Here is a 16924-nt window from a genome sequence, read left to right on the forward strand (position 1 = left end):
CTTACTCTACTTCTGTGGCGATGCGACCAGCAGCTCCGTGATGCGATGAAGATCCAGTGCAATGAAACAAAATGGCATCTTCTTCTTGATGCGACAATGATGTGTGCACACCCAATGACCGTGCGGCGACTCAACGAATCTTCTGAGCCGCGAAAGGCCCTGCGACATGCTTCTACGGTGATGCGACGGCAACACTCTGCTCTGGTGATGCGAGGCGCTTCGGGTGATGCGATGCAGCAGTGGCAGCGGCGGCATGCTTCTCCGGTGAGGCGATGGCGTCTGCTGCGACGGCGACACTCTTGTCCAAAGATGTGACACTCTTCTTCGTCTTGAGTCACGCTTCCAGCTCCCAGCGGCACGCAGTCTCTCAGAAGGCCCAGCTCAACAGCAGGCACTTCGATTCCCAGCAAGGGAAGGCAGGGGACTGGTTGGTGAAGTCTGTTGTCCCCGAGACTTCAGCAGGATGCACGCTCTATCTCAAGCCCTCAGAGATCCTTTGCAAGTTGATTTGAAAGTAGCACAAAGTCCATTCTCCTTTCTTTGGTAGTCAGGCAATCACAGCAGGCCAAAGCCCCCAAACAGCACTCAGTTTAGGGATAGTCTCCTCCTCAGTTTATCTGGTTCCTCTCCTCAGTAAAGGTTCTTCTTGTTTCCCAAAAGTAATCTAAAGTTCTGGGGTTTGAGTCTCAATATTTATACTAGCAAACCCTTTTCCTCTGAAGGCAGAGGATCCTGTACCCAGTCCAAACCAGTTCTGTGCAGTCCTGGAGCACTTTGTTGACAAAACTCCTTCTTTCCTTTGACAGTGTGGGCCAAGGACATCAGACACACCACAGGAGGTGGAGCCAGCATTGTGGAAGGCAGGCACAGCCTATTTAGGTCCTAAGTGCAACTCCTCCTACGCATCTACATGCAGATAGCTCTATTCAGCCATGTGCTGACTCACCCTGTCTGTTGAAATCCCCCAGCCCCTGTCACTCAAACCCCAGACAAGGAATACACAACCTAGCAGAGGCAGGCTTGGATAGTTAGGCAAGAAAATACCTACTTTCTAAATGTGGTATTTTCAAACACAGAATGTTAAAACCAACTTCACTAAAAGATGTATTTTATCATTTTGAGTGCAGGCATACTAGGCTTGAATTTCTACCTGGTTCCCTGAGTCAGTTAGGAATATAAGCTGTTATAATCAAACTGCCCATTCTGACCTATGGGGAACAGGTAGGTTTGCAATAGTGAAAAACGAAAATGGCTGTAATTCACTATTAGGACCTGCCACACGCACCAGGGCATGTCCTACCTTTTACCTACAATGCACCCTGCCCTTGGGCCCACCATAGTGGTGACTAATATGCAGAAAAGGGAAGGTTTAGGGACTGGCAAGTGGGTGCCCTTGCCCAGTCAACATGGCAGTACCAGACTGCATACAGGCTCTGCAATTGAAGACCTGAGACACCCTTTTACAGGCTGCTTCTGTGGGTGGCTCAACCAGTGCTGCAAGCCCACCAGCAGGTTTGATTTATAAGCCCTGGGCACACACAGTGCACTGAGCTAGGGTCTGACAAGTAAACCAAACCAGCCAATCATGGAGTCACTAATCTATACATCAATTTACAATGGGGAGAGCATGTGCATTTTAGCACTGAACAGCAGTCTTAAAGTGCCCAGCATCATAAAACAGCCAACAACAGGTCAGAAAAAATACAGGAGGAAGGCAAAAAGTTCAGGGATGACCATGCAAAAAGGGCCAAGTCCAACAGTCACCAGCTGTGGTCCCAGATGTAAGTTTTCTTCCCGAAGATCTGTATTTCTGTCTTGTTGGAGTTGAGATTAAGGCACTTGTCACTCATTCAGTTGGATACTTTGGTCATGGCGTCACAGAACGTGAGCGTGAGGATGAGTTGATTGTGGTTGTATGAACCATGCATGGTCAACCACGTGTGCCTCTACAGTGCAGCCCGAACCATGTATGCGTCTTAACCACGCATTCCTTTACCACACATGCCTTTGACATGCAATTACGTTAAATGCCATGATTGGTAAAAGGATATGCGTGGTTAAGTTCATCAGTACCTCGACCCCCCTCCTGCCCTAAGCCCTAAAATTGTATGCCCCCCACCTCAGCCCCCACCTCCTGACCCTGAGGCCTAAAACCTACCCCTTTCTGGACTTAAAACTACCCCTTCCCCTCCCTCGGCCCTGAGGCCTAAAACCCTGCCCGCTTAAAGAAAAACAACCAGACCCTCTCCACTCTGAGGGCCAAGACTTACCCCTATGCTGCCTATAAAACTACCCCTACCCCTTTCCGCACGTTGAGGCTAAATCCTTCCCCTTTAAAAAAAGTACCCCAGCCCCACCTCACCCTCACCCCTAAACCCCCCAAACCCAGCCATTTAAACATCCCTACCCTCTCACCCTGAGCCCTAAAACCTATCCTCATCCCTAGCCCCCAACCCTGACCCATCCCCTAAAACTATCCCAACCCTCTCCCCCTGAGACCTAAACCCAACCCCTAAGATTCTAGCCCTAAAATCCTGCCCCTTCCAAAAATTACCCCAACCCCCCGTCCTGAGCCCTAACACTGACCCCCAACCTTTTAAACTGACCTGGCCCCAGTCCCACTTACCTGTCCAGGGCTGGAGCTTTCTGTTCCGACGCTTCCTCTCCCAACGTATCCTCTTAGTCTCTCCGCCCATCCGGACAGCTAGACCGCTCACTGCCCTAACCACGGATATGCATGGTTAAGACATATGCATAGTTAAAGCAAGTGTGGTTTAGCCTGCGGGAAAACAGCACATGTAGCTCAGCCCGCGTAGCTCAGGCCATTTTCCCAGTTGAGCGTCCTCTGCAGAGGAAATTATTTTGAGGCCGTGGGATCTGCCAATGTCTGTGAGGGGGGTCATGTAGGTGTTGAACAAGGTGGAGCTGAGGGATAATCCTGGGGGGTTTCTGCATATGATGTCCTTGGGTTCGGTGGTGAAAGGAGGCAGCCGGATGCTCTGTGTGCATCATGTAAGGAAGGAGTTGATCCACATAAGGGTGTGTTGCTGTATGCCAATGTTGATGAGGGTGTGCTGGGATATGGTGTCGAACACAGCATAGAGGTTGAGGATGAGCAGGTCGACAGTCTCTCCGTGGTCATGGAGGGTTCTGAAGTCATCTGTGGGGTCGACCAGAGGGTCACAAATAGACCTACCTCATTAATATTCATGAGGTAGGTCTTGGTTTGTGACCTATTGGAAATCACTACAATCAAAAGGATGAGGGCCTGCGGGGATCAGCAGACCAACAAATCTGTGATTTTTTTTAAATAAATCACTGAGTTTCAAAAGTAAAAATGGAAAATGTTTGTTTCATTTTTTTAAGAGCAGGCAGTGGTCTGTGGGATCACTACCTGCTCTTAAAAAATGTTTTCATCAACATTCACAAAGGGAAAGGTGTCCCTTAAGATGTTAAGATGTTGCCGCTCTTTTTCTGTCACCCAAGGTTGGCGCATTTGCCATGCCCCAACACACACATCCTTGTATCGCAGTGCAATGATGTTTGCATTCATTTAAGCATAGGTTTCGTATGGAGTGGGATACTTCCATTACAAAAACTATGCGTTAATACTTTTCCCACTTTGTTTCTGTGCTTTACAGTGCAGCACACATGCAAAGTTGGAAAAGTGTGGAGACATTTAAAACTTGTTCACTGTTACAGCTTCTTCGAAGAGGTATAAATATTTGGCACACGTCTCTGTCTACAATTGTTAATAGATAGGAATTTGCAACAGAACCCATTGAAGATTGCATGGGAATGTCAAAGTACAACCCATGGGACACCATCTTTATTCAAAGTAGCGCTACTTTGCATTGCTTTGGGCAACTTTCCAACACAATTCATGATTTGTCTTCAAAAGTAAATCCTCATACAACACTTTGTACTGGGTTTGCATCACAAAGTGAAGCAAATTGTGAGTACATTGCCCATGAGTATATTAACAAGCAACGAAAGGGACAGGGTGAGTGGGACGAGTCAACAAGCATCCAGGCGGGAGGGATGGAAGTGGCAACATTTAGTGAGGACAACAACCAAGGGGTTGGGAGGGATGATGGCAAAGGAGCAAGAGGGAAAAAAATTAAGAGGGTTATTTACAAGGGAATGGTGCAGCAAGGCTCTGTAAGCAATTTAGCAGTGCTGTGCTGTGTCATTTCAAAAGCGTATGGATGCGGTATATTTACAAGAATACAGCACACCCTTACGTCATAGTGCAAGGGTGCTTGCGTTGCACGCAGGCACCATTGCACCATGGTTCAAGGGTGTCTGTGTTGCATGGATGATTCTTTACGTGCAGAAAGAGACACCTTCCTGCACATAAACAAGCTTTAAAGGCAATTTGCCCTTTCTATGTGTGCTGCAGAATTCAGCACACATAGAATGAGCAAAAACAAGGAGAAATAAAAATATTTCTCCTCATTGCGCCAATCTAATGCCTGTTATTCAGTGGAATTAGGTTTAGGCACTACCTCAGATTTATAGATCCTTGTAAATCTGGGCCAGCGTCAAAAAGTAATGGGTGTTTTGGTGGACGACCACAGCAACACCCATTGCAAGCCCATTTCACGCAGATACCTGCATTAAAGGGATGATATTTAGTAAGTGGTTTTGAGCCACACAAAATGGCTTAATGCCACTTTGTAAAAATGGAGCAGGGGATTGTTCTACCAGTACATCATAAAAAGTGACATTCTGGGGATGTAATGCCCTTGTAAATAGGCCCCTAAGTATTTCAATACAAGCGTAACCAACCAAAGGACACATAAATAAATCAATCAGTATTTAGTCCATGCTCCATCAAAGAAATTAAGGGACATGAAGACAAGGTACAACCGGACATTCTGACCAATGAAATGCAAGTAAATGAGAGTAACGATGAAGCCAACAAATTGTAAGAAATGGGCGGACTCTGAAGCCGATTTTAAGGTAAGTTAACAAAAGATCTGCGCAAGTGACAGTGCATGCACTGTCTCCGGCGAGAAACACGTTCAGCTACCACAATACATTTTGTTTGTATGCAGTGGGTATGGTGTCTCCTGTAATCTGCATTGTGGTATGCAGCAGTCCTCCTTAAATTCAACATGGTGTCATCACAACAAAAATAGAATCACCTACAGTGGCCCAGACCTATTGGTATCATTGTACTTTCAGCACTCCATGGGAGTGAAATTATTTCCTTGCTTTCTCCCCTGGGAAACAGCGTTTACAATGCTGCTAATACCACGCAGGTAGGTAACAACGCGGTCGTTACGTAGACCATGTTCTTACCAAAAGTGGTTTTACGTCACAAGTCGTTTCTACGACTTGTGCTAGGTGGCGTGCAACACCAGGGAATGTGTTGGATTTTAAATCCAACACCTTCCCTGCTGTTGCGCTAACTGGAGTAGGAATAGTAATCTCTTTCATTCCTAAATCCAGCGCGCCACCCAGCGCAATTCGTAGAAACGACTTGCAATGTAAAGCCGTGCGCGGTAACCTACTGCGTGATAATAGCATGCGTTGTATTGTGCTATATTCTTCTCCCATGTGTGTTGCTTCCTTCACACTCCCTTCAAAGCTCATATGCTGCTTTCCCTGCCACTCCCGGTCATGCTCATCCTTTTAAATTTATGGGGCATATTACCAAGGGGGCGATAGGCAATTATCGCTGATTTAGCGGCCGTTTTCGACCGCTAAGCGGCGATAATTCTATTGCCCTATTAGCAAGCTGTCGCCAACTGATGTTAGCGACAGCTTTTAGGCGATAGCGAGCGGTTTGGGGCCCGCTTTGCATGTCAGCGATGTTTATAGCTAATGACTTGCAAAGTGGGCGTACCCAACCAGTTAGCGACTGAAAGAAGTCGCTAACGTCGCTATCGCCTATTAGCAAGGCTGGCGTAGTGTTGGAAATATTCGCGCTAAGCGCGAATATCTCCAAATACTAACACCTGCCCAGACCAGTTCTTAGCCATGTTATCCAATGGGAGGTGGATTACATGGCTAAGAGCATTTTGTCGCTAATGCGTGAATATCGCTATATTCTCAGCGATATTCATGCATTTTGCCACTATTGCTGGATATTTTTAGCACAATGGTGAAAAACGTTGCTAACAGCATGTTTTCTCCACTAACCTATCCAGCGATAGGCAGCGATAAAAAAATCGTCGCTGAGCCTATTTAGCGATAAATATCGCTACTTGTTGGTAAAATGCCCCTATATTTTTTAAGTACCCCCACCCACCCAAATCCTCAATTGCCCCATCCTTGTTCTGCGCTCAGCAGTGTTGACTTTTCACCCACCCATCCAGACGAGCTATGCTGTTGTTCCCCCATTAGCCCTTCTGTGTGTCCTTTTCTACTTTTTTTTGGTGGGGGGATGAATGCCAGGCAGCTGCAATTTGCTGTTGGGTGTACCTTTTTTAAACAGTGTTTCATACTTTTTTTTTTTATGTTTGAAAGCTTTATTAAAGAAAAACAGATATTACAATAAGGTGACGTCGGCAAAATATGGGAACAGGATATATGATGGGATAAATTAAACAGAAGCAGCCAATATCACAATGAAAAACAAAGCATTTTGAATTATTTGAGGGGGAGGGGGGTGGGAGGGGGGGAGGGAAAGAAAAACATGTTATTATCATAGAAGATGGATAAATAAAAGAAAATAAAAATACAATGGATGTCAATCAAAAAGTACAGTAGAAAACATCATATTTAGCAATTACTTGAATAAAGAACGTGTAGCAAAAGAGACAAGTATAAAGCTAAAAATCACAATAGCAAAATTGAACGATATCATAAACTACAGGCAAGAGCATATGTGTTCAGGGGGGTTTGAAATTATCTGAGGAAAGTGGAGAATAAACCTTTTTGGCAGATTGATCTAAGTATAGAGTAAGAGGTAACCAGTAAAGTTCAACATTTCGGGAAGGTTTGCAAGAGGAAGCAAAGGCAACATCAAGTCTGTGTGATTGACATACAAAATTCCACCAACAATTTAGAGACAACTTGTTCAAGGATTTCCAATTAGAGACAATATGTTGTAATGCAAGAGCTAGCATAAGATCAAAAAGACCGTGAGAATGTGGAGGGAGATCTAAATCTTCTGAAAGGCTACCAAGAAATACAAAGGAGGTGGAGAAGTGAATAGAGATGTTAAAAATACGAGAAAGGCGAGAGAATATCTGAGACCAAAAAATACGAGTTGAAGGACAGAAAAAGAAGAGGTGTAAAAGATCTGCAGAAGGAGCATTACAGGTCCAACAATTAGATACAGCATTGGGTTGAAAGCGAGAAATAGAAAGAGGAGAAAGGTATAGTCTGTGGTAAAAGAAAAATAGGGATTGAGTAAGAGAGGCAGTACGGGAAATCTTCAAGGATCTGGTCCATATTTTGTCCCAAAGAGAAGTTGGCCATGAAGAACGTAAATCCGTTTCCCAAGACAATTCCAATTTCGATTTGAGACGGTCCGGATTGGGGGCTGAGAAGTAGCGGTAAATGATGGAAGCTTTAGGAATAGTAGAAAGGACGGTGAGTAGAGAGGAAGACGAAGTTGATAGGCTTTCAGAAGGAAGAGAATAATAGCGATCTAGAATGGTTTCCATAAGGATAAGGAATTTCTTTGCAAAAGAAGGAGGGCAGTGGAATTGAGAACGAAGTTTAGGAAATGAGCAAGGGGATGAACCATCAAAAAGATGATGTACCCAAATGATACCTTTCGCTCTCCATGAGGGCCAAGCAATAGGTCTGTTATTTATTAATATGAGTGAATTGTACCATATAGGCGATATTAGAAAGGATTCCTGTGACATCGAGGTAGGGGAGACTAAAGGTCGTAGAAGAGAAGAAGTATGTTTGAATAAAAGGGGATTAAGGCATGGGGCTTTAGAAGTGAAGCGAATTACCTCCTGTAAAGAGTATGGAAGCAATAACTCCTGTTCAACAGAAAGCCAGAGGGGAGAAAAAGGGGAGGGTTCCTGAGATAACCAGCGGGAGGCTTGTCGAAGTGAGAAGGACTTATGGTAAAGGCGAAAGTCTGGAAAGTTGGTTCCACCATTAAGTTTAGATTTACGTAGGTGTAAAAGAGATATGCAAGCTTTTTTCTGCTTCCAAAGAAATTTGGACAACACAAAGTCAATGCGACGGAAATATGAGATTGGGATGCGAAGTGGAAGCATGGATAATAAGTAGATCAAAATGGGGGCAATCATCATCCTGATGGAGTCAAGACGGCCCCACCAGGAAAGAAATAGTGGGTTCCAAGAAGTGAGTAATGAGTCTATTCTAGAGATGACTGCATTCATGTTGAGTTGAATAGAAGAAGAAATAGAGCTAGAAAAAAGAACACCAAGATATTTAATTTTTGTAGAATTCCAAGCAAAGCCAGTGGCTGTGAAAAAGTGGGGAAGGCAAAATTTGGTTAAGGGAAGGATCTCTGTTTTGTCAGAATTTATTTTGTAACCCGAGACCAAAGAAAATTTCTCAAATTCATTTAATAAAGAGGGGACAGAGGTGGTCGGGTCTGAAATAAATAAAAGAATATCGTCAGCATATGCAGACAATTTAAGATGTTGTTTACCATACGGGAAACCAGAGATGGATGGATTATTACGTATGGAAGTAAGGAAGGGTTCAAGCGCCAAAATAAATAAAAGAGGTGATAAAGGGCAGCCCTGACGAACTCCACGTTGGAGTGTGAATGGAGAAGTGAGTTGACCATTGACGAGAACAGAGGCTTTGGGCATAGAGTATATCAAAGAAATATAAGATATAAATTTAGGATTGAAGCCATGCCATTTTAAGGAGGCCATGAGAAAGGACCAGTCAACCCGATCAAAGGCTTTCTCAGCGTCTACTGAAATGGCTGCAAGGGGAATTGATAGTGAAGGGGCTTTACTTAAGACATTAAGGAAGAGCCTAGAGTTATCCGATGTTAAGCGGCCCTTAACGAAGCCACATTGTTCTTTCCCTATAAGATGTGGTAGGAGCGGGTCAAGGCGAAGAGCTAGTAATTTCGCAAAAATTTTATAGTCCACATTAACTAGAGATATAGGTCGATAATTTTTACAAAACTTAGGGTCTCTACCATCTTTAGGGATAAGGCATATGGTAGCGTCCTGAAATGAGCCTTGGGCTGATCCAGTAGAACAAAAAGACTGGAAAAGAGATAGAAGTTTAGGTAAGAGGAGGTCTGAAAAGTATAGATAAAATTCAACTGGAAAGCCGTCGGGTCCTGGAGTTTTGCCTTTAGTGAGGGAGGATAGAGCAGAGGATAGCTCCGAAATAGTGAGATCAGAATCAACGGCCGAGAAATTAAGGTGGGAAGTATCTGGTTGAGGTATGTTGTCAAAATAAGATTGAATAAGCTCTGGGGTGGGAGGATTTTCCGGAGTATATAAGGTCTCATAAAAAGAGTGAAATTGTTCTAAAATTTCCGCGTCGGTATGAAGAAGAGTATTAGAGGGGGAGTAGATAGAGTCAATATTAGTTCGTTCTTTACGGGATTTTAAATAGTTAGCCAATAATTTGCCTGATTTATTGTGACCTCCATAATAACGTGCACTGCTCCGGAGGAGAAAAGAGGAAGCAGAGTCTGTAGTAAGCTTGTTAAAAGCAATCTTAGGTTTAAGTAATTCAGGAGACATAATCTTAGTAGAGGAAGTATAGAATTGATGTTCCAGCGACTTAATATGTGCAAGGGTAACTTTACGTTTTTGAAGGAATTTTTTCTTCTTTCTAGAGACAAAATCAATAATAAAACCTTGTGCCGTGGCCTTGAAAGAATCCCAAAGAACATGAGGGGGGGTATCAGGTGTATAGTTGAGGTGAAAAAATTCAGAAGCAAAAGAACGAAAAGAGGAAGAAAAAAGAGGGTCAGCAAGAAGAGAAGGGTTAAAACGCCAGCGAGAAGATTTAGGAGTGGGAGGAAGAAGGTCAAAAACAGTGATAATAGGAGCATGGTCAGAGATAACTATAGATTCAATAGAGGAGGATATAAGGTGTTGAGAGAGAGATGAAGATAGAAAAATGTAGTCCAAACGGGAGAAAGAAGCATGAGGAGGAGAGAAAAAGGAGAAATCCATAACATCTGGGTGAGTGAGTCTCCATGAGTCCACAAGATGAGTTTGAGTGATAGTGTCAAGGAATTGCTTATGTGGTTTGTGAGGGGAAAAACGAACAGAGGATTTACGGTCTAAAAATGGGTCAACAATCTGATTACAATCTCCACCTAATAGGAAAGAATCATCTTTATATTGAATACATTTTGCTGTAATGGAGGGCCACAAAGAGGAGTCAAAACATGTAGGACCATAAACATTGAATACTGTAATTGGGATATTATTAATTATTAGTTTAGCTAAAACCCAGCGCCCCTCATCATCCTTTTCTTCTAGAACTACTTTACACTGAAGGCGTTTATGAATCAAAATAGCCACCCCATTCTTTTTTTGAGAAGCAGGAGAAAATAAGACAGTTCCAACCCACAATCGCTTCAGTTTTAAAGATTCAATGTCTGAGAGGTGGGTTTCTTGAATAAGAACAATATCTGGATTGTAAGAGGAGAGGTGGGAGAGTACTCTTTGCCTTTTGATAGGGTGATTAAATCCTTTCACATTCCATGAAACAACTTTGAAGGTGAAAGCTTATTAAACTGATCAAAATCGAAAAATGCAAAAACATACTGTACATGTAATAATTCAAACTGTAGAGAGATAATAACCATAAAGCTCGTCAAAAAGGTAGAAGGAAGAACAGGTAGAAAATGAAGAAGAAAAAGAAAAAGGGAAGGGGAGAGGGGAGAGGGGAAGGAACAGGGAAAAATGATCAGTGGGGAAGGAAGAAGGAAGAAAAGAGAGAAGGCATAGAAGACAGTACAAATCCAAAAGAATGACTGTATTAAACATACCTGGAGGGGGAAGTATACACAAAGGGAAGGTGGGGAGGTGGTGATGCGTTACAAGACGGACGGACCAGGATCAGGAGCAGAACCACATCGAGACCGCACAAAAGGAACATGGGATGGGACAAGATGGTGAGAGGAGTATCCGATACATATCCGTCTGGGGAAAAAAGGAAAAATTGTTAACATACAGAACATGTGACGTAAAAGTATAGGTCCAGAAGTTAGAAAAAGAAAGTAGATATATATAGGAGACGCAAGAGAAAGATAAACAGAGAAAAGATACGCAATAATGAGAATGTGAGAAATTGAGATAAGAAGAATGGAGAGGGACATGAAGTCAAAGACAAACCACTAGAAGAACAAGCATGCAGACAATAAAAGTCCAATTTCAGCCACTGTTCGAAGCAGAGGAGGAGGCGTCCATCCCTTCTTCACTGTGTAGAAGAAGAAAATTTCTTAATTCTCCAGGTTCCTGAAATGACCAAGTCTTGTTCCGATAGGTGACTCTGAGAGTACAAGGGTGAAACAAGCCATAGCGTGCTCCCAGGGAGCGCAGAGAAGGACGCATAGCCAGAAATTCTTTACGTCTGGATGCAGTGGCATTAGAAACATCCTGAGATAAATATACTCGTTGACCTTGCCAATTCACTTGTTTTTTATTCCTCGCAGCTGAGAGAATCAATAGGAGATCCGTGTATTTCAGAAATAGAATGATGACTCCACGAGGTTTTGAGGAAGAATCCGTTCTGGCACCCAGTCTATGAGCTCTTTGTATACTAATGGTGGTAGAAGGTGGTAGGTCCAGAAGTTTCGGCAGGAAAGTGGTAAAGAAAGACACTGGATTGTCCCCCTCAAGATTTTCCGGCAAATTGTAAATACGGAGGTTGTTCCTCCTATTGCGATTTTCCAAATCTTCTGTGTGTTTTTGCAGTGAGAGGACAGTTTTTTCTAAGGTGTCTATACGTTGTGTGTTGGACTGAATCTCAGGGAGGTGTTGTACAACAGTAGAAAGTCGGGCATCCATATTTTCCCACTTATCCTTTAAAAGCTGCATGTCTGTACTTGTTTTTTCAATAAATGGACGCAGCGCTCGCAGCTCCTCCAGAATTTGGTCAGTAGGAGAAGTTGAAGGATTGTCTTCTGGCGTAGGAGAATTTTGCTTAAGGCGTTTGCCCGCTGGAGCAGGTGGGGAAGACTTACTGGTAGTATTATGAGCCAATGATGATTTTTGAGAAGTCATTTTTGTAGAGGAATTGGCTTTATTTGTACCAGATGAAGAAGCCCCCGATGAACTCACTGATGGTGTAAAGACAAATTGAGGCTTACGTAATCTGACCATAGAAATGAGTGGTCGTGCCACTAAGTAATCTCAATTCCCTGAGAGGCTACTAAAGGTGCGCTTGAAATGTTCCAGAAAGAGAGGGTGAAGCACCATAAAGGTAACTTATATGAGAGAGCGTCAGGGAATTAGAGCGAAATATTCAGTGAGTACAAACGAGGGGGTGACTAAAATGGGAGCATGTGGAAGGGCATCCTGAAATAACTGAGGAGCAGGAAAAATGAGCAGAAAGTCTCAGAGAAAGTCGTTAGTATAGCGCCATGAGGAAGAGCATTTAGGAGGAAAAGTATTTCAGGACTTTGAGCATGTTAGAATATGAAAAACGCAGCTGTCAGGGGTGAAGCGCCGTGAAAAGTGCGTATTGGCCGTGTCCTCCAATGTAGAAGAAGAGGAGAGAAAAATGCAGCAAAAGAGTCTTTCACAGTATATGTATTGCTCACCCCTGAAATGAAATCAGCGTCTTGAAGTTCGTTGGTGTCCAGTGACACGTCGTGTGGCGGTAAAGCCTGGCAGCAGAGGCTCCGAGACTCGGGAGAGCCTCAAAATGGCGGCTCCGTGAGGGGCTGGGAAAACATTGCGGAGAGGAGCGAAAACGGCACCACAAGCGCTGTAAAGCCGCTCCGCCGACTCCGCCAACGTTCCGCAAGTCAAATCCCGCGACGGGGCTCAGGAACGGTCCCGTTCACATCGGGAAAACACGCCGTGAGGTGATCGATGCGGCGGAGCTCCGCACCTAGCCGGCCATCTTGCGCGGGATCCAAGCCACGCCCCCCCGTTTCATACTTTTTTAAATGTATTCATCTATGACTGGTGTCTGCCATCTTGGAATAGTAAACACAAAAACAAAATAGAGCAGCATCATGGCACATGAGAACCCACGAATCACGATGATTGCACGCTCACACATGCATGTGTCACAATGCACATGCATGCAACATAATATCGCATATTGGCCATCTCGGAATGGGTTTCCTTTGATTAATATAATCCATTCCAATAATGCCAGACGTGTTCACAGGCTTCTTGAAGCCTTGTTTGCAAGCTGTTCCCAGCATAGATTATCAAAGCCAGTCGCTTGATCTTTTAGAGCCGAGACCTATAGGATTTTACAATGCAGGTTTTCTCATCATCTTTGAAAACAATACCACAAGCAGCAAATATACATAATGCATTACGAAAAAGATGAAAATGCAAATGCAATTAGCACCGTCTTTCACTAGCAGTGTTTAAATTCTCCATATTTAGTCAAATACTTTATAAAAATGTCACATTCTGAATTTATAAACAGTATCTAAATTAGTTGTGTATTCAATCTAGTATTAATAACGTCCCTGAATATTATCCTATTTTATGGTATATACCAATTAAAGGCCCTCAAATTTTAAGAGCGCTGAGCCTTGTGAGTACAACAATAGACTTAAATTATTTCTGTGTAGCAAATTTGCTAAACAAAATCTCTGTGTGAAAAATAACACACCCAAAGTATGCTGGAAGTATATTGAAGTCTTTGAAGAGACGTGCTGCTTTTCCATGTCTCAAGAGTCTTTTGGGTGGCATCTGGGAAGAGAAATGTGAAGAAATCCTTCATGTTGAGTAAGCACTTGAAGGGCCTATTCCAGAGAATGTCAGGTAGTGCAGAGCGGCAACTGTGTAACAGGGAAAGTGCAGCAATGTGCCTTATCTCAGGCAATTGAGCACATTCCTGCCTTTTCCCCTACGCTGGCGCCCTTTTGGCATCCTAGCACCAACGCCGGCAACCTGCAATGGAGCCTGCATTGCATGCAGTATTGTTTTGTCATGTAGTTCCCACTAATCCAAAGGATTTGCACGTTTGTGGACAACATAAACTTTGAGTGAGGTGCCCAGAATCATTCCATGCACCCTGTAGGACATGTTGGCCTAGAGACCAGCTACCTCACAGTGCCACCGTAAGCCCCCCTAACCTAAACAGGGAGCAAATGGTTCCTGGCAACCACAGACCATGACAACCCTGACCCCTCAGGGATCACTGTAACAGATCTAGAAACCCTTCAGCTCAGTCACTCGTGCACTTTTGTTCTCAGAAAAATATACAGAGAATACTCAATGGGGTGTTATTCTTGTATAGAATGCATGTGCTGCAATAATTAATGTAGACAAAAGCATATGAAAGTGATTACGGGCACCAAGAGTAAATAGCAGGTACAGTTCTACCATGGTGCTAAAACAGTGTATATATGCAGCTTGATAAAACAAGGTAGTAATCAGGCATATTCCTACTACGCAATCCCTACTCTATGTGTGTCTAGGGTGGGTGAGTTTGTATAGCCAAGATTCGCCCCATGGGATGATCCAACCCCATTACCTGGTGGGACAGAATGTAGGACCTTGTCATAGTCACAAACCAGATACCCCTCATGGACATGTTTTGCTGCTACTTGACGAAGCCTCAGCGTGCAGGGACCTCTCAATGTCAGCAGAAGTGTCTTCTCTGGCTAACCCCCGCAAATGCGTATTTATTTATAATAAAAAGCATCCTTGTGATGTATATACAGATAATACTGTCATGAGTTTGCAAATAGCCCTATTGCCCTGTGGATGAAGTTTGGGTGACATTGCACAGAGTGGAAGGCCTTGTACCTGGTGTTCGAGGCATTATGATAATGTTGCATTAAACTAAATATGTAAGCAAAGTAGTTTCAGAAAAACTGATTCAAAATTCTCTCACACGTAAATATAGGCAAAAGGTTACAGCAAATGTTATTGTGCAGAAAGAAGACAATGTAAGAAAATGTGAAGCAATGCTTTGTGGGCATAAATTAGGTACATAAGAGTTAGTATCCCTTCCTGCACAAAAACAATCCTGAGAGGCATATTCCTCTTTTTATGTGTGCCACAGAATGCAGCAGACATAGAAAGAGGAAGTAACAAGAAGTAAAGACGCCTCTCCTCGTTACGCCTCACCTGAGAAGGTGGACCTTTTTGGCACATTCCCAGCTCTACCAGTTCTGGTAAATCTGGGATTGCATCAAAAAACATGGAAGTTGCGTAGGAACACCCAAGCAATGCCCATGGAACGCCCTACCAGGACAGAGTATGGCAACGCAGCGATTTGCACTCTGTTGCCTTGCTCCAGATTTATGCAGCCAATGTGGGCGACACTGTTGCACCACGTTGCATGGTGCAAGAGCAACGCAAACTGGCTCATAAAAAGGCCCTGCAGTCTTTATGAAATGTTCTGCAGAGCAGTAGGTACGTCATTTTTCAGCTGATCGGTGAACAAGACGGTTTATTAATTCCAGTTCCACATTCTACCCAGGCACTGTCCTTCAACGTGTTTCAAGCTCTCAATGATTAATTTGTAAAAAAAAATAAAAAAGAGGAAAAATATACAGGGTACGTAAATTTATTTTTTAAATGTCTTTAGTAGGTACACGGATAATTTTGCAATATGTTGAGTAATATAAGTGTCCAAAGAATTCATAAATTGTATTTTGGAAACAAGTACTTTTATATCCCAATCATCTGCTATATGAATCGTTTTTGTGGCTTCGTAGAAACATAGGAGGTCTTCTCTTTTTACAATGGCTCTATTACTGAGAGAGTGTATCACTGTCTCTGCAAAAACAATCAGCACTGGTCATCCATCAAAGCAGACTGTAGACTTCTGCACTTTTGCCCCGAGAGCAATGCAGCCCAATTTTCTATACCTTCTAGCTCTGGTGTAGTCATCAAACAGATTGCGCCGCTGGTCATATTGACTGTTGGTTATTAGCTGAATGTGTATTCTGGGAGATAACATCAGAACATCAATTTTAAATTATAGTGAAACCAATTTGGCTCCACAAGAATGACAGAGAGGATAGCTTCCAACCAAAAAGGTTTATTAGCAAATTACTCAAAGTTACAGATTTTAATTATTTAGTAAATCAATCAGTCCAGTAAGCATAAAAATCTATGTTTTTATCCAGTTCTCCAAATATGTTAGGTAAAGGACAATGCAAACCATAATAATATACATAATGTAAAATAGAGCATTTATTGGTTTCATAAAAACATCCAAAAGTAGCAATATTGAAATCCTAAGCAGAAGGTGTCAGCCTGAAATGAACAAGGTTCAGCAACGGAGTCTACATATCACCAACATAGTGGTCCACCCACCCAAATTAGACACGGGCAAACCATAGGTTTAGCTACAGCACTGACTACTCTGTCTTCGTGGCGGCCAAACCTCTCCCGACCGCCAATGAAGTATGGCCGTCAGAGAAATGGCTATATATTCACCCATCGAATCAGAATGGGTGGACATGTTTCAATTTTGTTACTGTTCCTCATCGAGAGGCAAATCCTGGTGGTCAGGGAAAGCAAAATGCTAATAATGCCCCCCTTGCCCTGGGGGATGACTCCCATTGCAAGGGGAGCATTACATTTTTTTATTTTCAAAAAGGAAATCCCATTTTGGTATTTTCTTTTTATTAACTATATTATTTTTTATAAAACTAACTGTTTAGTGCAGGCCTGCATCATGCCGGCACAGCCTTACACCAAACAGCAAAATATATTATCAGGAAATGTCATGCTTTATAAATTTGGCAGCTAGTCCCTCCGCCTTGGAGGTGGAGTAATTTACACTGTGCAGGCGGAACGAGCGGCCATTTGCCAATTTATAATTGAGGTCTTAACTT

The sequence above is a fragment of the Lissotriton vulgaris genome, chromosome 6, assembly GCF_964263255.1.
Source record: "Lissotriton vulgaris chromosome 6, aLisVul1.2, whole genome shotgun sequence".
Taxonomy (NCBI): domain Eukaryota; kingdom Metazoa; phylum Chordata; class Amphibia; order Caudata; family Salamandridae; genus Lissotriton; species Lissotriton vulgaris.